The sequence below is a fragment of the Ovis aries genome, chromosome 6 (assembly GCF_016772045.2).
Source record: "Ovis aries strain OAR_USU_Benz2616 breed Rambouillet chromosome 6, ARS-UI_Ramb_v3.0, whole genome shotgun sequence".
NCBI lineage: Eukaryota > Metazoa > Chordata > Mammalia > Artiodactyla > Bovidae > Ovis > Ovis aries.
The window spans coordinates 71,451,204-71,472,645 of NC_056059.1; the positions used below are offsets into that span (position 1 = coordinate 71,451,204).

The following is a 21,442-nucleotide window of genomic DNA, read 5'->3' on the forward strand; positions in this document are numbered from 1 at the left end:
TTTAAATTAAAAAAATAAATAAATAAATAAATAATTGGAAGAAACACAAACATTTCATGTTTATATCCCACTTAGTTAGAACTCTTCAGTTGCCTCCTACATAAAGCGAAGTAGGGTCATGGTTTTCAAACACGCAAAGGAAGGAAGGTCAAGAGAACATTTTCTGCCTGCCTCACTGACCACGGTAGATAAGCCGCTGCTGCTCACCGTGCTTGGAAACATTGCATCCTGTTTCCGCCAAGGGCTCTGAGTGGAGCCCAGGGGTTGCCACAGCGGGCTGCGGCAGCTGGATGGAAAGCCCATCGGAAGCCTGGTAGGGGTACCAGCCCACCACACAGATGCTGCTCTCCTGAGAAGGTAACAATGGGTAAGCCATGATCATGAGCTGGGTTTTCCTCTCCCGCTGCCATGGCAGGTGCTTGATAGAGCTTGCTGCCAAATGGCCCACAAGGGAAATGCCCAGGCCAGGGCAAGAGGGGCTGGGATGCAGAGACCGGGGGAGCATGTGCTTCTGACACACACCAGACTCTGCTCTTTCAGGACTGTCTCAGCTCACATGAAATGAACAGCCCGAATCCCATCTTCCCTTAGGAGCCATCCTAACTCCATTCTATCTCCCTCTCATCCACATTTAGAGAAACAAATCCTGGGGAAGTGCCCCTATTAATATCACATCAAAAATATCTCACCTAATAAAAAATACCAGTTGGTATAGACCTTTGGAGGACAATTTATTAATAGCAGCATCTATTACATTTTAGCTGTGCTTATCCTCTGACCCCAATGCTTCTTCTAGGTGTTTATCCTGTGGCATGTCATTCATAGCTGTATCCCCCCTGTATAGAGTCTGGGAAATATACCAAATGTGTATGTGTGGGTGTATGTATATTACATATACATTTTATATATATATATGGAGAGAGAGAGAGAGCAGTGGATGCTCCATAACAATGTGTTAAATATTAAATGAATGAAAATACAATTAAAAAATAAATTGGCAAGCAGACCAACACATGATTTCACTGAGGTTTATGAAAAGCACAAATCATATTTTTCCTGCTGCTTAAGAAAAAGCCTTTTTAGTTCACAGCACATCATAGGAGATACAGAAGTTAGCATGCTCTCTACGCACCGTCTCTTACCTTATTTTATTCCATTGTGCCTCTTTTTCCCCACCACACCCTCACTTCCATCCCCTGCCCCACTCTAATGTTTACAGCAAATCACTGCATCTATATGTATTACTGAAAGATAATATTTTACATATGTGTTCTTACTTTTTGCATTTCAAATGATATTGTATAGATCTTAGTCACTTTCTTCCTTTTGTTTTAAAACTCAATAGATGTTAAACTATGATATACCTAGTCCATTGAATTGTGACTGCTGTATAGTATGTATTCCATATGAGATGTTCACCTTGGTTTACTAATCCATTCTTATTGCGATAGACAAAAATCCCTTCCAACTCTCTACCACCAGAAACAATTGCCACCAAAAAAAAAAAAAAATAGAATTCTCCTATGCAGTCTTTACAGAACCATACAAGAGGCTCTCTGGGGCATATGACTACAAAGGGGATTGTGTGTAATAGAGAATATACATTCTTCTCAGACTTACTACAGAGCACTCACTAGACTGGTTACCAGAATGGCTGAGCCAACTCACCCTCCTGCCAGCAGCATATGAAAGTTTCTCTTTCTGCATTTGAAATTATCTGACCAATGCTTGAACTTATCAAGCCTTATAATTTTTTGTACATTTTATCATTGTAAAGTGGTATCTCATTTTAAATACAGCAATGTGTACATGTCAATCGCAAACTCCCTGACTATACCTCCCCCTACCAACCAGGACCTACTGCCTAGCACAGGGAACTCTGCTCAATATTCTGTAACAATCTAATTGGGTAAAGAATTTGAAAAAGAATAGATACATATATGTACATAGTATATACAGGCTTCCCAGGTGGTGCTAGTTGTAAACAACCTGCCTGCCAATGCAGGAGACTTTAGAGACACAGGTTTTGATGCCTGGGTCAGGAAATCCCCTGGAGGAGGAAATGGCAGCCCACTCCAGTATTCTTGTCTGGAGAATCCCATGGACAGAGGATCATAGCGAGCTATAGTCCATAGGGTCACAAAGAATCAGACATGACTGAAGCAATTTAGCACACAGCATGCACCTGTGCATATATATATATACATATACATATACATATACACACATAACTGAACCACTTTGTTGCATACTTGAAACACAACATTTTTAATCAACTATACTCCAATACAAAATTAAAAGTTTAAAAAAATAAAGTGGTATCTCAATGCTCAATTTTCAGTTCTTATTTCAACAAGATCCAAGTTGCTTTGTATGTCATCTGCTTTCTCTCTCTGGGAGATCTTAGAATTTTTTTATCTTTGTCTTGGAGGATCTTTATTTTCCCCTTTTTGGCCACACTTCGTGTGACTGGTGGGGTGTTAGTTCCTTGACCAGAAATCAAACCTGCCCCCTTGGCAGTGAAAGCACAGATTCCTAACCACTGGAACACCAGGGAACCCCCTTTTTTCTCACTTTAATATATCTCACTGATGGGTGTCCTATCCTCAGTGATCTTGAAGAGTGATAAGTGGCCAAGATTATCCACACATTTATAGAATGTGTGGTTAACAGATTTGAGAAGGTGAATAGATCTGAGAAGGCATTCATCTTCCATTCAAACCGCCTGAGTCATGAGGAAATTCCTTCCGCAGGATCTTTGTCAAGCTCTAACCAGGTCTCTGTTTGGTATGTACAGTTGCTTATTCTGAGGGAATTCCTACCATAATAGATGGCGATTTCAGCTTGTTTTTCCGTCTTCCTCAGGTTGAGTTTAAGCACTTGTCCCAGGTACAGCATCTGACACAGAGTACAGTAGATCTCAGTAAATAAGTGTTTCCTTCCCTTATTTTTTGGTCCACTGTCTTGAGCTACAAATCGTCTACTAGCCTTTTATGTATCTGAAAACAGCCACCATGTCTCTCTTGGTGTTCTCCTCTTCCAGCTTAAAATCTGATGCCCACAATAGATCTCACACATCAGATTTTTAAAACCACCAACTTCCTGTCGGTTCCTTTAGCAAACCACACTGATTCGAAAGTCTCTTAGTATCACTTGAAATGTGGTGACCTGGACCTCCAGGTAAATTCTAAACAGAACAAAGCACAGTAGGTCTATGACCTCCTAAAATCTCCCTATAATTCTGTTTTGCCAACTAAGGAAACTTTCCCTTCTTAGCAGCAGCAGTCACCTGATGGCTCACTGAACTTGAGGCCAGCTCAGTCCCCCAGGCCTTTTTCGCATGAATGGTTGCTCATACCCATGGAATTTACTTGGGAGACTGCCTGGATGGTTCAAAGTGCAAACCGGAATCAAATCTGTGGCCTTTCAAGTGCTCTCCTCCAGTTTAATTAATTTAACTTCTGATTTTTCTCCCTTCTTTCCTCTTTTCAGCTGCTGTTTGGTTGATGAGACTATAGAACTAAACAGACCAGGCTGCAAATCCTACCTCTGCCCCTTCCTAATTCTGTGGCCTGGAAAAACACTTTATTCTTTCTGAACTGGTGTTGCTTTGCGTGCTTTGGACATAATAACCTTTACTTCATAGTAGTGTGACAAGCTATAAAAACTAAATGAGATCTAATATTATAACAACATCTGACACATAGAAGCCCCTCAGTGTGCTAGTTCTGGTTTCTACACTCCTTGCCTTTCCTACCTGGATCTCATATTGGGAAAGAGCGACTTCCCCAGTGGTCCAGGGGCTAAGACTCTGTGCTGCTACTGCAGGAGACATGGGTTCGATCCCTGGTCAGGGAAATAAGATCCCACATGCTCTGTGGTGAGTGGAAAGAAAGAAAGAAATCAAAAGGGTAAAGAAAGTACTCATTTCTTCCCAGATACATGTACACTCCTGATTCCCACAACAAAACTGACTTATCTGCTGTCCTATTTCCTCAACTCTGTGCTCTCTGGTACAAAACACGTTAACTGACCTGAGATGGTGCAGGAAGAACACAGAGGAGCGAGGTGTTCCTCTTCCAGGTGACATTTGCAGCTTCACAGAAGTTGCCCAGATTCTCAATGCCTTAATGCTTTTAGGATCAAAGTCAGGATATTAGGGTACAAAAGCAGGCAGACAGAATTCTCCCCACCTCGGTGGTTTGATGTTGGCACAGGGTGGCTGTAACATGGCTCAGTGGGGGACAGCAGAGATGAAGGCAGCAGGCTGAGGATCCATGCTGCGCCAGTGGCCACCAGAGAAGTGAGGAGCTCTGCAGGGCTCACACATCAGCGCTGACTGCACAGGACTCTGGCCACGTGTTTGCAATCATACGTGGCCATTATGGCAGACTGCTAAGGGGAAGATGGAGGTCTTCAGCAAGTGGTCTTTGTGGTCCCTGCCCCTCCCTTCAGCCCACTCAGTTCTACACAGCTACAGTGGACAGTGCTCTGCCCATCAGATTCCAACTCAAATCCTGACCACAGCACCCTCAGCTTTTCTGCTCAGAGACTTTTCTCTGAAACCACAGAAGACAACTGAGCCTGCATGTAGCCAGAGACCAGAAAAGAGTAATAACACCTCCCAACGCAACCTTCAACCAGTGGAGTCCAGGGACCAGTGGATAAATGCCCAAACGTCTTACCTACGAAAGAATTATTTTGAGGTGCTTTCTATTACACAAAGTTCTTCAGAGCCCCAGTTGCCCAAAGCAGTAACCAGTTCAGTAAACTGGATATTCTTCCTTTCCTGTCTCTTCCTCCCCACTTCCCCACTGTGCTTCCTGGGATTATATCCCCCAAACTACTTGTACCTTGGTTTGTGTTTCACTCTGCCATTGCAGCTATTCAATTGAGGTCTTCCATCAGCTAAGGAAACGGCAACTTCTTAGTCCCTGATAATATGACATCACTTTGTTTTCAGACTGCTGTGGTCTGAAAGATATAGCAACTCCCCATATCCCTAAATGGGATATGGGATTATTTTGTATCCTTCCTTCTACTGCAAACAGAATTAACTGTTTTTCCATATGTGATCTTCATCAAGTCCTCCTACATGCTTTTATTACTCATTTTCAGCATTGCAACAGTTACTTGTTAAATATCTGTCTCCTTCTAGATCTAGAAACACTAGATCCATATCTGAAAAACTGCATCTGATTCCAATTTCTATCTCTAGCACTTAAGCCAGCAGCTAGGAAGATGGTATATGTTCAACAAGTATTGGTGAATTAATAAATTACAAAAGATAGTGAGGGCTTCCAGTTCAACATAACAGGCTAAGAACAGTTATTTCCTCTCACTTCTGGACTCTATTAAAATGGTAAGAAAAAATATTAAAATGATATAAACACACAATAACCAAAGAATCTGCAAAGATCACAAGCACTCAAGAGAGTTCTCTATAGAGAATAATTCGCACAACCCCACACTTTTCCCACCCCCTCACAAAGAACTGCCCACGGCTAAACCCAGGCAAAAATCAGAGCATTCTTCTTTGAGGAAATTGGACAAATTGTCCAGAGAAAATCAAGTTGACTAGTGCAAGTATTAGTGCTCCAAAATAAAGACCTCTCAAAGCTGCATTTACTCTCCACTTCTGCGCTAGCTAGCTTTCTAGGGACTCACTAGAAGAAAGCATGACAGTCAAGAAGTCATACTCATGTAAAAGGAGCCTTTTTTTCCCGTATTGAGAAAAGTCTGCACCATAACAGAGTAATATTAAGACAGACAGAGAGAGGAAGGGAGAGAAAGAAAGCGAAAAAGGGAATTAGGGCAAGAGTAGGGGAAGAGGAGAGAAAACCAAGACCTAATAGATGTTTGGTTTTTTTTTAAGTTGACACCTCCTCAGATTTTAGAGGAGATTGGCAATGGCATCCCACTCCAGTGCTCTTGCCTGGAAAATCCCATGGACAGAGGAGCCTGGTGGGCTACAGTCCATGAGGTCGCACAGAGTCGAGCACGACTGAGCGACTTCACTTTCACTTTTCACTTTCATGCATTGGAGAAGGAAATGGCAACCCACTCCAGTATTCTTGCCTGGAGAATCCCAGGGACGGGGGAGCCTGGTGGGCTGCCGTCTGTGGGGTTACACAGAATCGGACATGACTGAAGCGACTTAGCAGCAGCAACAGCAGCATCTTTATCAGAAGAGCAAGATGCTATTTTAAAAAGTATAACTAGAGAATTAGCAGAAGCCAGGGTTTAAAATATAGTTGCCAATGTAGAAAGTTCATTAGAATAGTTGATATGGAAAGATGAAGAAAACTCTCAGAATGTAAAGAAATGCAGACATATACAATACACATGAAATATTAATATATATGCATGAAAATATGAGATGGAGACCAAGTCAGAATATCCACTATCCAACCAATACAAGTTCCAGAAAAAGAAAATTTTAAATGTAATGTAAAAGAACACAAAAAAGATATAATTATTAAAGAAATTACAGAAGAAAACCTTGGCATAAGTCAAACAATACATAAGTCTTCACACAGAAAGGAGCACCATGTTTTGAGAAGGATGAATAGAAAGAGACTGATGACTAGAAAATAGCCACATAAAATTTTTAAACACTAAAAATAAATATATATTTATGTATAAGTGTCTATACTTATACAAAGATAATTATATATAAATATATAAAGATAAATATTTTGTATATTTAAAGTTTTCAGAGGAAAAAAAGTGGGTCACCTATAAAGGAATGAGAATAAAACACATCAGGTTTCTCATCAGTGATACTGGATACCAGAAAACACTTGAGCAAAGCCTCCTAATTTTTGAGGAAAGATGACTTTCAACCTAAAATTTTATACCCCACTGAATAATCAATTGGAAAAGGAAACAAAAACCATATTCAGTCACACAATGATCCATCAAAGAAAGGAGCGCCTTTACCTAAGATGTTACTTGAGAATATACTCTCATAAAAGAAGAGAACAAAAAGAAATGAAGGTTTTGTTTTTGAAGTGGGATACAGATATAGAAGTCTACTGAGAGGAGACAAGGCACGCATGAGATAGGTGGTGTAAGTGAGCTGAATCATCATCAATAGAAAATATTAAGTTTGAATTAAGAACTAGTCTAATAGTACATTTTTTTTAGGTTTATGCAGTGCATTGATCACATTGATGAAATTATCTTTATTTTTAATACTTTCAAGACTTAACAGTATACCTCAACTTATGAACATCCTGCATCAATACACTGGCAAATAACTGAAGTACAAGTTAAGTCATTCCAATAATTATATTGCCTCAGTTTCTGCATCTCTAAAATGAGGGTAGTAATGCCTACTTCATGCAGATGCTGCAATAATCTTTGAACAGCACTTAGCGTGACTCCTGGCACATCATCAGCTTTTTATTGAATGGTAGTTACTAGAAGACTCATGATACTCTCTTTGTCACTGACAAGCTGTGTAGGCTTCTGTAAGTCTTATTTTCCTTATCTGTAACTTGAGAATAATAGCAGTCTTGTCTTGAAATAAATACGTCAAAGCATATAAAATGTTTATCACAGTACCTATACTAAATAGATACTCAACAAATGGTGGATATTATTATTATTAACTAAGTCTGTACTGTGCTTATTTCATTTTGATAGTTTTCCTCATGAGGTATGTCTTAAATGACATATCCATATTTACCCAGGTCCACCAGAAAATGCCTTCTCTCTTAATTCCATTACACTCTACATACTCCACTCAAATACTCCACTCTCTTCCTAGAATAATCACCAAACTTAGTACTGTGTCCCAAATTTAACAATGAACCAGAAAGAAAAGCAAGTAAATTATCTCCTGCATATTCTGTGGGCCCCCAGTATGAGGAGGAAGAGATGGAAAGAGGAAAAAAAGAATCTATTCCCCAACTTCTTTTAACAAGGATGAGAACAGGGGACTCTAATAAGTAAAAAGTGATCAAAAATATGCATTACTGTTTAGCAGGAAACACTGCTCAGTACAGATACAGATATGTGATACAGGTACTTCATAAATGATGCTACTGAATACATTATTTTAAAAGTCCTGGGATTTCCCTAGTGGCCCAGTGGTTAAGACTGTGCTTTCATTGCAGGGGGCATGGGTTTGGTACATGGTCAGGGAACTAGAAACCACATCCTGGGTGGCATGGCAAAAAAAAAAGTCCACAAGAGCATGCAACAAAAATTAGTTGGATGTTTTTCCTTAGCTTTTGAGCAGGATTCTTTTTCTGAGTGCTCAGAATGAGAGTCATTCTGTCAGAGAGGCATACCTGTGATTACTAAGCAAAAGTGGGAGAAGAGGCCATAGACACTTCATGTGCTTTCCATGCTGGACATTTAGAGTTACCTCATTTAATGCTCACATTAAACCCTCTGATGGGCATATGTCTAACCAATGAGGTAAACCAGGCTGAGAGACATAAAAAATAACTCGATCAAGTTCACACAGCTAATAAGGGATAGAACAGAGATTTGAACCCATGAATCCAGAGTCTATACTCTTTTCACCAGACCTCCCAGGATGTCAACTAAACCTCCACCACCTTTCAGGGTGCCCTGGCCGGGGAATCTGGAGACAAGGGTTTAATTCCTGGCCTGACCAACCAAGTAATTTAGGCCAATTTACTTTTTCAAGGGTTTTTCTGACTCTACTCAAAATATAACTCTACTTTGCTTAGCATCATAAGAACTCAGAAAGAATGAATTCATGTTTATAAAGTACTATGTAAAGCCTAAGTACACTCCTATTTTTAAAACATTCTTATATATGGATAAAAATTATACTCTTAAAAAGACATTCTAGGACCCCAAACTAAGATTAGATTTCAATGTCTCCATTTCTTAACTAACCAGACACCAACTAATGTCATTCCAAACAGCATAGATAATGTTTTCTTAGAGCCTAGAAAATAAATGTCAATATTTGTGGTAGTTTCTGAGATTTGAAACATGCTAGCCCCAGAATAAATATATATCAGGGAGAAAGGTAATACAACCCAGGCCAATAAATATTCATCAAAAATACTGACATAGAAAACATGTGGGAATCTAAGTGTGTTGATTCAAAAGAAAGAAAAGTCTTGATGCTAAGATTGAGCTGTGATAAGACTTTAACCTAGAGCTCTCCTGACTGCCTGGAAGGATTTGCTCATCACTGACCCAAAGTCAGGGCCAAGCAGGAAACTCACATGTTCCTAGTGAGATGGAAATATGCTCCCCATGTTTGAAACAACCTTCTTTTTACAATCATGATGAATTGGAGAGGGGTTGTATTAATATAGATGCTACTACCACAGTCATGTCATCACTCTGTATTCCCAGAAATATTAAATACATCTGAAAACTACAGTTAATCCATATCTTCCTTACCAAAATGAGGTAGAATCAAACCATCGCTAGAGATCTTGTTCTTAAGATTGTAAATATTGTTCCAAATTCACCAAGTGCTGAGTCACACTTTATTTCACTTCAGCAAGGCTACCTACAGTGTATGCAAGTGTTTGTCACAGTCCTTATCTTCTGAGTCCTACTGTGATCATTAATTTTGTGTGTCAGCTTAGCTAGGCCGTGGTAGCCAAACATTTGGTCAAACAATATTCTAGATGTCTCTGTGAAGACATTTTTAAATAAAAGATTAACATTTAACTCAGTAGACTTTCCAATCAGCTGAAATCCTGAATAGAAAAAGACTGTCCTCCCTCAAGGAGAGCGAATCTGCCAGCACACTCAAATATACCAGTCCCAGACTTGAGCTTGGATTCAGATTGCAACTCTCCCTTGAGTTTCCAGCTTACAGCCTACCCTTCAGATTTTGGACTTGCCATAATCTCATTCTCTGAAATGAATCTTGATAGAAGATAGATGGATAGAGAGATAGACAGACAGACATCTTATTGAAGAATATCCTCTGAAGAACTCTGACTTATCACTTTGGTTAGAATCACAGAACAGACAATGACACTAAAAGGGCCTGAAGAGTATTTGCAAAGTGGCTTGTGGGCTGTCCTCAAACAAATCTGCAAGATATGGCCAGAAAAGCAGAGACAACACTTTGCTGACAAAGATCCATATAGTCAAAGCTATGGTTTTTCCAGTAGTCATGTATGGATGTGAGAGTTGGACTATAAAGAAGGCTGAGTGCTGAAGAACTGATGCTTTTGAATTGTGGTACCAGAGGGCTCTTGAGAGTCCCTTGAACAGCAAGGAAATCAAACCAGTCAATCCTAAAGGAAATCAACTCTGAATATTCATTGGAAGGACTGATGCTGAAGCACCAACACTTTGGCCACTTGATGCAAAGAGACAACTCATTGGAAAAGACCTTAATGCTGGGAAAGATCGAGGACAGAAGGAGAAGGAGGAGACAGAGGATGAGATGATCGGATGGCATCACTAACTCAATGGGCATGAGTTTGAGCAAACTCCAAGAGACAGTAAAGGACAGGGAAGCCTGGTATGCTGCAGTCCCATGGGGTCACAAAGAGTCAGAAACTACTTAGTGAATGAACAACATTTCACAGGTATCTCAAAGGTAACAGGTCCCAAACCAAAGGCTGGGCTCAAATTCTGGCTGTGCCATTTCTTATCTGTCTGACCTCCTTGTGTCTCATTGACTTCATCTATCAAGGAATAATAGTACTTACTGCATAAGGTTACCATAAGAATAAAGTAAGTTACTACACATGAAGCACTTAGAGGCACACCCCTCCCCCTCCCCCTCCCCTCCCCTTCCCCTCCCCTCCCCCTTCCCCTCCCCCTCTCCCTCCCATCCATCTGACATAGAATAATGACTGATTAGATGTTGTCATAAACCTCTCCCAACCATCACTGAGCAGTGCTGATTCTTGCACAAAAAGTCAAGCCCAGGCAGAAAACTCATGTGCTCCTACTGGGCGTGGAATGTACTCCACGGGTTGGAAATGGCCTTCCTGTTACTTTCTCTCCTATTACTATCCTGGTAGGAGCACCCCAACCATAGAGACATTACCCCTAACACCTCATCTTATCTTCACCTGCTCCCTTTCTCTCACCAAACTCCACCCACCCTCACCTCAGAACTTATGGAGTCTATATCCCCAGGATCTTTTCTGTCTGTGCTGTATATACAAAGACAAGTAAACATAGGCTGAGTACTATACAGTGGAGGGAGGAGATTTTGCATCCTCGTCACTCCTGCCTTTGGTCATTCTGAACCTTTTCCCTTGGATTATCAACAGGGCTTCTGAAGCAGCTTTCCAGCTTCTCTCCCTTCAAGCCATCCTTCAATGTGACACTTCCCAAAAATCAGGTCAATTTGCTTCTCTTGGCCTTGAGAATAAAGGCCAGGACTGTTCCCAAACAATCTTCCCTTCATCATCTCCCAAGATTACTCTCCACAATAAGCTTTCTGACCACTGTCCCAGAGCACCATGCCCCTAGGGACCCTGTGAGCAGCTCCCGCAGTTGGTCCCTCACTCTGATCACCTGCCCAGTGCCTTCCTTGACCCTCCCAGTCAGAAGTACCTGCATATAACATTCCGGCTGTCATTTATGTAGCTGAGGCCTGGCTCAAGCCCAGGCCATCTTCACTCCAGGATAAAGATAGGGTTTGGGGCAAGTCTGGAGGGCCCCCTGGGATGGGTCTGCCAAGGTTCTAGTGCATGAGAAGCTGGGGAGCCTCCTGGGAAATGAACTCATCCTGTCGGGAGAGAGGCCAAGTCACAAAAACATGTTCCAAGGACAGTCAGCCAGTGTCTGAGGAAGGGCTCGTTGTGAGTACAACAGGGTGTTTGCTACCCTCAGCCAAGTTCACAGGGATGCATGCCTGAGTCATGTAGTCATCCATTTGCACTTAAACAACATTTAGTGATTTCCTACTCTGAGTCAGGCGCTGGAGTGGGCACTGGGAGTACACAAGAGAGCAAGACAGGCCCGTTCCCAACCTTAAAGAACTTAGGTGGAGTTCTAAAGATGGGGAGACTGCAATGTTGGAAGTGGGTGATTTTTTTCTTTTTTATATAATTGTTATCTGTAATTTGAATCCCTGTAGGACTGGGAGAATAGAAGGCAACTCTGCTTTGTGGTCTGTATGTGACAGTGTAACAGAATTAGGGATAAAGGATGCTTTCTTGAGCTTCCCTTGTGGCACAGCTGGTAAAGAATCCACCTGCAATGTGAGAGACCTGGGTTCGATCTCTGGTTTGGGAAGATCCCCTGGAGAAGGCAAAGGCTACCCACTCCAGTATTCTGGCCTGGATAATTCCACGGACTGTATAGTCCGTGGGGTGGCAAAGAGTCAGACACGACTCGGTGACTTTCACTTTCACTTTCCCTCTTGATGTGAAAATTGGGAAAGGTGAGGCAAGAAATGGCTCGATGGTGTGAGACTGGAGCTGGACCAGCCAGAGAAACAGGAGACAACATCATTGTCCACAGCATCCAAGCATCTGGGGTGACTGGCAGCCCACCTCTGCAGCAGGGAAGGCAACACCAGGAAGGGTATGTTTAGAAGCCCTGCAATCCTGTGTGGGTCAGGACCCTATTTCCCCCTTCAAGAGCAGTCTTAAGGAAATCGGCATTTTTTTTTTCACTTCTCATCCACCAATGTGTCATTTCTATAAGGGCAAGTACTGTATCTAATTGTCTGGAGAATTAAATCTATAACTAGCCAAAAGTAGGCATGGAACAAAGTAATACCCAGGATCCTATAATAACCTATAATGAAATATAATCTGCAGAAACACTGAATCACTCACTATGCTGTACACCTGAAACTAACACAATATTGTAAATCAACTATATTTCAATTTTTAAAAATGAAAAGAAAATGAATAGGAAGAGCTTTCATTTAAGTAAAACAGCCAGAGTATACAAATGTGTATAGGGGAAAATGTAAAGAATACTTAGAATTGTGTGGGTTTTTCCACCAATTATATCACAAAGGAAAAATTGGGAAGAAAACGGAATCATTCTTCATTCTACTATGTAAGCTCAAGTCAGAATTAAAATAGTCAATTTGTTGCTCATCATTTATATTCCTTCTTTGTTGTTATTGTAAGAATAATATATCCTCATGATGGAAAAATTAAAGTCTGGTGAAAGATGGAAAGGGGACAGATGGAAAGATGGGAAGGGCCAAAAGTAGATGCCACACAGACCCAGGGTGGAACAGTCAACGGTGGAAGCAAAAAGAATCCTAGGATTTAAAAGCCCTAGGACAATATTTCTCCTCCTCCTTCTCCACATTTCAAGTACAGCAATCCCCCTGTCAGTCAGGACAAAGAAGGAAATAGGAACAAAGAGACAGGTGACTTCCTCACAGTCTCACGTATCAGTTGACTTCAAAAATCCAGTAAGAGTCAGCCTGATTTCCAGACACAGGGATTTAAACATCCTTGGTTCAACATCCAAAGTCTTGGCCCTGATGAAATCACTCATCACAATTTCTAGACACAACCTACTGCAATTTTTTAGTGGGGATGAAGGTTGCAGCAACAGCCAAGCAATAGTCAACAGGGACATCAAGTTAATTTTCATTCATTGTTTCCTGGGGAAGCAACAAAAGTATATAAGCAGTACATTCAGAAAATTATTTTATGTTAAATAAAACAAATTATTAAGATGGAATGTGGTCATTTATATTCATTCTCTGCTCATACAATGATAGAGGAAAGGGGGACTATAAAGGAAATTGGACAAAGAGAGAGAAATACTAGACCTGTTTCCCTGCTTAGGAGCTGGTAACCTACAACAACTGGTTTCACTTTGGAAGCTGCTGCTTTCTCTTTATCAGTAAGTCCTACCTGCCTAGCTCATGCAGCTACTATAAAAATGATGAGTTTCTGTTTCTGAAAACTCTAAAGAGTGACAGAAATGAAAGGGATGAAGCCTACATCACTCTGCAATGTTATACCAAAGGGTCTCAGACCCTTTTTTCCTGTTGTTGTTGTTATTCAGTTGCCCAGTCGTGTCTGACTCTTTGTGACCCCATGGAATGCAGCATGCCAGGCCTCCCTGTCTCTCACCATCTTCTGGAGTTTGCCCAAGTTGATGTTCATTGCATTGGTGATGCTGTTCAGCCATCTCATCCTCTGACACCCTCTTCTTCTGCCCTCAATCTTTCCCAGCATCAGAGACTATTCCAGTGAGTCATCTGTTCACATCAGATGACCAAAATACTGGAGCTTCAGTTTCACCATCAGTCCTTCCAGTGAATATTCAGAGTTGATCTCCCTTTAGATAGATGGTTTGATCTCCTTGCTGTCCAAGGGATTTTCAGGAGCCTTTTCCACACCACAGTTCAAAGGTATCAATTCTTTGGCATTCTTCCTTCTTTACGGTCCAGCTCTCACAACCATTCATGACCACTGGTTAGGCCACAGCCTTGTATTTTTCCCTAAAGGTTCCCTAACATGTTCCACCCTAAACTTACCCCCGCTGCTTCCTACTGTCATAGCATCTTCCCTCTGGCAGGATTCTCTTATTACTGGAAAACGTGTTCAATACCCAGGGATCACTCAGCACAAGGTCAAGAGCTGACTGTCAGCAAGAAAGAAAAGCAGAGCAAAGAAATGAAGACCATGTGAAAGGAAAACATTGCTTTCAAGGCTCTGCCTACAAGGTCCACATGAAAGTAAGTATAACATTAAAAACTCTGGCTGCTAGAGCTAGGATAGTGGAAGGTGCAAGATATTTGCTGGAGTGATGCAGAGTCCAGAGGGGAAGTTGTCCCAAGAAAAATCCAGGTGGGTGTAAAGCCTCGGCACCAGGGTCAGACTACAAGGGTCATTTAATATGTGATCCTGAGCAAATCAGAGTTCTTCTGGGCTTTAAAAGGAAGATTCAATAATGGCACCTACTCCATAAGGCTGTTGTGAGGATTCAATGAATGAACATGGATGGGATACTTAGTCTTGTAGCCAAGCAAGTAAGTGACATGTGTTGATGATGCTGATGGTGGTGATGGTGGTGGTAACAGCATCGGTGGTGGTTTTAACTGTACTGCCATTTAGCTTCCATGTAAAGCTAAGAGACAGAACAGTACAGAAAAGGAGTGCCCAAGGAAGAGGAAGGCAGCCTCTGCTTTCTGCAGAGGGCACCTTGAAAGAAGCCAAGCTATGTTAGTCCATTAAGGCTGTTACAGTAAAAAACACTGTTATGCCCAAGTCGCGAAATCTCCCAGTGACCACCAGGGAGCTGATATCCAATGCAAAAGCAAGAGAGTTTTTATTACTAAGCTTGAGCTGGGGCTCCCACCATTACCGACGCAGCAGCTCTAGGGAGGAGCCCCGAGTTTTGGACTACATTGCTTATATAGGGAGTGTTCATGAAAAAAGAATTTCTAGGTAGGGGAACGTCTGATTGGTCACTTTCTTTCGAAGGGTTGTGTGTTGGTTTCTGATTGGTCCTTATTACCTAGGTAGACCACAAGTTCCTGAATGTTAAGTTGGGAGATTTTGGTCTGGGGTCCGATTGGCTCGTGGGTGGTGGGGGTGAGGTCAGGGGATTTCCAAAGGCTCTTTTCCAGGAACCTTACAAAATGGAGTTTTTCTGTTAATAAAATGGAGTAGCTTAGGTTCTTCAATACCATACACCAGGTGCTTAAACAATAAATATTTATTTCTCACAGTTCCAGAGGCTGAAAGTCCAAGATTAAAGTACTTCATCAGCAGCTTTGGGATCTGGTTAGAACTTGCTTCATAGATGGCCATCCTTATGTGGCACAAGGGGCCCATATGTGCCCTCACACGGTACAAGGGGAGAGAGCTCTCCAGGATCTCTTTTATAAGGGCAATGATCTCATTCACGACGACTCTGCTCTCATGCGCTAATCATCTACCAAAGGCCCTGTCTCTTAATACCATCACCTTGGAAGGCAGAGTTTCAACATATGAATTGGGGGCAGGGGTCACAAACATTGACTATAGCACCTGGCTTCTTTAAGGTCAAGGCAACACAGAGTTCTTACATTCTTACAATAACAAATTAGAAACAATAAGAGGTCAGCTTATAGAAACCAGGTCTCCTTATGCGCAAACTATGCACAACTTCATTCAAACAGAAGTTCTGGTGTTTGTGTGTGTGCTAAGTTGCTTCAGTTCAGTTCAGTTCAGCTCAGTCGCTCAGTCGTGTCCAACTCTTTGCGACCCCATGAATCGCAGCATGCCAGGCCTCCCTGTCCATCACCAACTCCCGGAGTTCACTCAGACTCACGTCCATCGAGCCAAACTCTTTGCAGCCCAAACTCTTTAGTGATTTCCATTAAAATCCTGGAAAAGGGAAAGGCCCATTGTAGTCCACATGAGCACAGGGTATAGAGGAGTCTAGCACAAAGAAAAGCCTCTGGGACAAGGCAAAGACAGAAAATAAACCAAGGCACGTGGAACCAGGGAGAACAATTCCCCCCGGCTTCTCTTCATTGAAGGAGTTCCTGCATTCACGGTGAGAAGGTTGTTGTGAAAATTGCTCAGTCGTGTCCAGATCTTTGTCACCCCATGGACTATGCAGTCCATGGAATTCTCCAACCCAGTGGGCAGCCGTCCCTTCTCCAGGAAATCTTCCTAACCCAGGGATCGAACCCAGGCCTCCCACATTGCAGGCAGATTCTTTACCAGCTGAGCCACCAGGGAAGCCCTCACAGTGAGGAGAGACAAATTAATTCCAGGTCCATCTTCTTCACATACTTATTATCATGCCTTTGTTTTAATAAGATATTTGTTTAAGCTAACAAATTAGTAAAGTGTTTACAGCTTATCCCATAGTTTGAGTCCATTCACGAATGCTTTCATTTGTTCATTTGGCAACTATTTATAGGCTGCTAACCCACTCCAGTACTCTTGCCTGGAAAATCCCATGGACAGAGGAGCGTAGTAGGCTACAGTCCATGGGGTCGCAAAGAGTCAGACACAACTGAGCGACTTCACTTCACTTCACTTCACAGAATCCCACACTCTGTGCTCAAGAATGGGAGTCCAGAGCCTCAGTTTCGTAGGGGAGACAGAATGATAAACCACAGTTACCGCTGCAGACTTAGGTTCTATATGAGTACTGAGTGCCAGGCCAGGGGAAGCGCTGAGGTGCTTACACGGGTACATCATAAATGGCTTTGAAGTCTGGTTAAGGAGTTTACACTGGATCAATGGACATGAGTTTGAGCAAACTCCAGGAGATGGTGAAGGACAGGGAAGCCTGGCATGCTGCAATCCATGGGATCACAAAGAGTCGGACACGACTGAGCGACTGAACAACTGGTTAAGGGAGCCATTGAAAGATACATTAATTAAATGCTCCGCCAGTATTGCTACACATGATCACATTGGGTGAACCCCACCTATCCAGATTCTGACACTCAGAATGAACTAAATTGGAACCTCCTTTGAGAAATCACTACCCCTACAAAGTTATGTCTTTTGAGGGGTGGTTCAAAGTCCCATTCTCCTCACCAAGCGGCAGTACAGAGCCAAGGGATGGCTGGCTTCACTGAGATTCCCCCAAAGGGCTAAACACTCCATTCAGGTAGACTGAAACCCCAAAATACTCTTGTTTTAAAAAAAAAAGATAGGAATCATATTCAGGCAAGCAAAGTTTTCATTTACTGTAAGTTTCCCAAGATTTTCCAAATCATAAGATCAGAGTGCCCAAGGCCAGGGTTTTGCCTAAAAAAAATTTGAGTACTAAAATTCTGAAGGCAAAAGGAAGGAATTTGAGTCATTTTAGAGGTAAATATAGAGTATGCTGGATGGAGGCCAGCTACCCATTGTAATAAGACATTGCTCTTTCAGCATTTGAAGGATAATGTCAAAATTCATGCTAGAAACATTTATTTTCTAAAACCCTATGAAGGAGACTATCTCAGCTTCAGAGTTTCTACAAAGAAACTTAAGCTTATGGCAGACAACCTGCTTGGAAGAGATTTGTACTGAAGCTACATTTGTGTAACTAGGACACTTTTTATTCAGATCGTATGTTTATCTGTAATGCCTTAGAGATTATAGAAAGGTAACTAGCAAACTCCTAAACTACCCTCTTGTCATGCCACCGCTGCCCATAAATATGCTATATCCCACTGAGCATAATGAACCTGTGAGGCGGATCAATATGACTGATGGGGAAATGAAGGCTATTCTTGGAAGGACATGCGCCCACATCTAAGTTATTTTGTCCATTGATACCGTCTTCCCATTCTATGGGGATAATCTCTGCATCCGGGAATAAAATGAAATAATAAATGCCATTACCTGTGGATGAGACATTCAATGTGAACTAAATGGGAGGAGCACTGGGAGAACTCATTTCATCTCATTCCATTCCTTGAGCTCTGCCTGATGCTGAAAATTCCCATGTTTTTTAAAACTTTTTTAGTGAAGATATGAAAAGCTACTATGAAAATGCACATTTTATCTAGGAGGGGTAGCACACTGAGTCATTAGTAATAACAATTACTCCAATGACTTCATCGAGTTAAACTACTGTCCAGTTATTGGGCAGTTTCCAGGTAATAGTATAGATGCCTTTTGGTCCTGGGAGGCCAGAGGACGTCTGTCTAAAAGACAGACTCTGGGTGTGGGCCCTGGAAGACGCAAAAAGGAACCTTACTGCTTCCCCATTTTGCTGGGACTGGCCCAGTCTCATTGTTTGAGTGGTTTGGGCTGAGATCATGAGAATTATTCTGGCTTGAGCTAATTGCTTTATTGTAAACTTCAGGCTGTGTGAAAAGATAGGAATAAGAAGTGCCTGGTTACACATTCACTTACTATGTGAATTTATATGTTTTACCTAGAACCTCAGTTTTTCATAAAAAAATGGGAATAATAATATAAGCCTCAATTATCTTCAGAGAGCTCCTAGGAAAATCAAATTGATTAATGAGTGTGAGAGTACTGTGCAAATAAAAAAGAGTCAAAGAGCCATGTTTGATCTGACAGTCACTGTCCTTGGTATTTAACCCAAATGAGTTACAAATTTATATTCACACTAAAACCTGTGCACATATTGGGAATCATGAAACTGATGATATTTGGAAGTAGCAAAGATGTCCTTCAAAGGGTGAATGTATAAACAAAATTTAACATATATACAGAACCCCGCAGAAGTAGGGAATGCACCAACAGATGATATCAGGCCGCCCCCACCCTCATGCTGTGCTCTCTAAAGGGATCAGATCTCCCTCCTTGGGGATGGTGGGTGGGGGTGTCAGTATTCCAGAGTTCCCTTATCTCCACCCAGTGACCTGAGGCAAAGTGTTCTTCCTGTTGTCACCAGGTACCTCTTCCTCCAGAGTCACTTTCTAGAAAATAAATATGCCCTGAGGCTATACAATGTCTGCAGTGCAGGAGACCCAATGTTTGATCCCTGGTTTGGGAAGATCCCCTGGAGAAAGAAATGGCAGCCCACTCCAGTACTCTTGCCTGGAAAATCTCATGGACGGTGGAGCCTGGTAGGCTACCGTCCACGGGGTCACAAAGAGTCGGACACGACTGAGCGACTTCACATTCACTTCACAGCAATAAAAGGGAATGAGCTATCAAGCCATGTAAAGGCAAGGAGGAACCTTGAAAGTGCAATGCTAAGTGTAAGAAATCAATCTAAAAAGGGTACAGGGACTTCCCCAGTGGTCCACTGGGTATTCCTGCACTGGTTGAGGAAGAAAATCCCACATGCCACACAGTGTAGCCAAAAATGAATAAACATTTTAAAACTAAAAAGGATACATACTATACAATTCCAACTATCTGACATACTGGAAAAGGTAATACTAGGGAGACAGTGAAAAGACCCGTGGTTGTCAGGGATTTAGAGGGAGGAAAGGATGATATGTGTAGTACAGGGGATTTTCAGGGCAGTGAAATGAACTATCTTTTCATGAAGCAGCTCAGAAACTCGATTGAAACCTGAATTTTTGTTGCCATCTCTGCCACTTTGCAGGAAGATCCTGCCTAAATGAAGCCAACAGAGAGAAAGAATCCTGGAGAAAGTAAGAACCCTAGGCTTCATGGCATCCATTGAGTGCCTGGATCTGCCTGTTTCTGAAGCTGGATCTGCATTTCCCACCCGCCTAGATTTTGCAAGCCAGCAAATATACTCTTCATGTTTAAACCCACTTGAATTGATTTTCTATTCTCTTACAACCATGAGTCACACAAGGAGGATGTTTTTCTGGGCTTCATTCTGTTTCTTCTCCTCATCACGCCCTGGTGGTATGATAAACACCTTCTCACTCTTCAAGACTCAGTTCTAGAGAATTCCCTGGTGGTCCAATTGTTAGGACTCAGTGCATTCGCAGTCATAGCCCAGGTTCAATCCTTGATTCCACAAGCTATGTGGCATGGCCAAAAAAAAAAAAAAAACCAGATTGACTTCTAGCACTACCTTTCTATGAACAGTTCTAAATAAATCCTCATCTCCACTCTAGCTAAAAAGAGTCCTTGGCTCCCTGGAGTGTCCACAGTACCCTCTGCTGACTTCCCACAGAATATGCTATCTCTTATTTATACTAATCATGCTTCATCATCTATATGACAGTAAGCCCCTTAAGACTTCCATGGGAGGTGTCAGAGCCTGGCATCCCCAGGACTCTCTCAGTGCTTGCTGAATGGAAAAACATTGTCAAAAGGAGTTTGTGGGAAGAAGGGTGACATGAAGGAATGAAAAAGAACAAGCAGGAGAAATTGTGTCCCGTCACCTAGTTTAGAAGAAAAACCTAACCTAACAAGATGGGGGAGGGGTGATATACAGGCAAATGTGATATACACCCTGGATACATTGATTCTTCTAGTAGCAGTATTTACACTGTCTTTTTGCCCCACTATCACCCATACTGTGGATCTTTTCAAGTTTACTTTGTGTATTAAAAGAGATAGCTTTTTAACGTGGCAGAGATAGCTAGTTCTCCTTTAATATCTGTTCTCCTATTCTCCTATAGAAATAGAATCCCTGACATTTTGCTGGATACAAGGATGCCCAGAGTTATAACTACATATCCCAGACTCCCTTGCAGCTATGTGTGGCCCTATGATTATTTTCTGGTCAATGGAAGATGAGCTGAAGTGATGAGTGCAACTTTCTGAAGAGTAAACACTTGCTTTCCTCCCCTATTTTTCTGCTCCCACAAGCTGGATACATGAGCTATTCTGGAGTCTGAGTTTGAGAACAAGACGAAAAGAGGATGGGCCTCTGAAGCCACCATATCAGTCCTAGACCATGTTACCAGAATCATTACATGAAAGATAAAACAAACTTCTAACTTATTTAAGCCTATGATTAGAGGGTCTCTTTCAACTGGCAAACTTATACCCATATACAGCTACTTCTTGGTCTCTCCTGTGTGTGTGTGTGTGTGTGTGTGTGTGTGTGTGTTTTTCCTCTTTTTGCCTTGAATTGAAACTATTATTATTGGGAGTTCTCAGCAGCCAGAAAGAACAGTCACAGGTGAAAT

At 41.8% G+C, this 21,442-nt stretch overlaps 1 long non-coding RNA gene across 1 annotated transcript; it reads left to right on the plus strand.

Moving 5' to 3' along the window:
* The first annotated feature begins 225 nt into the window (after window positions 1–225).
* On the plus strand, window positions 226–20,107 carry LOC114115412 (uncharacterized). Its single transcript, XR_006060162.2, has 3 exons — window positions 226–367; window positions 14,482–14,641; window positions 19,933–20,107. It is a non-coding gene; the product is annotated as an uncharacterized LOC114115412 (long non-coding RNA).
* Window positions 20,108–21,442: the final 1,335 nt, after the last annotated feature.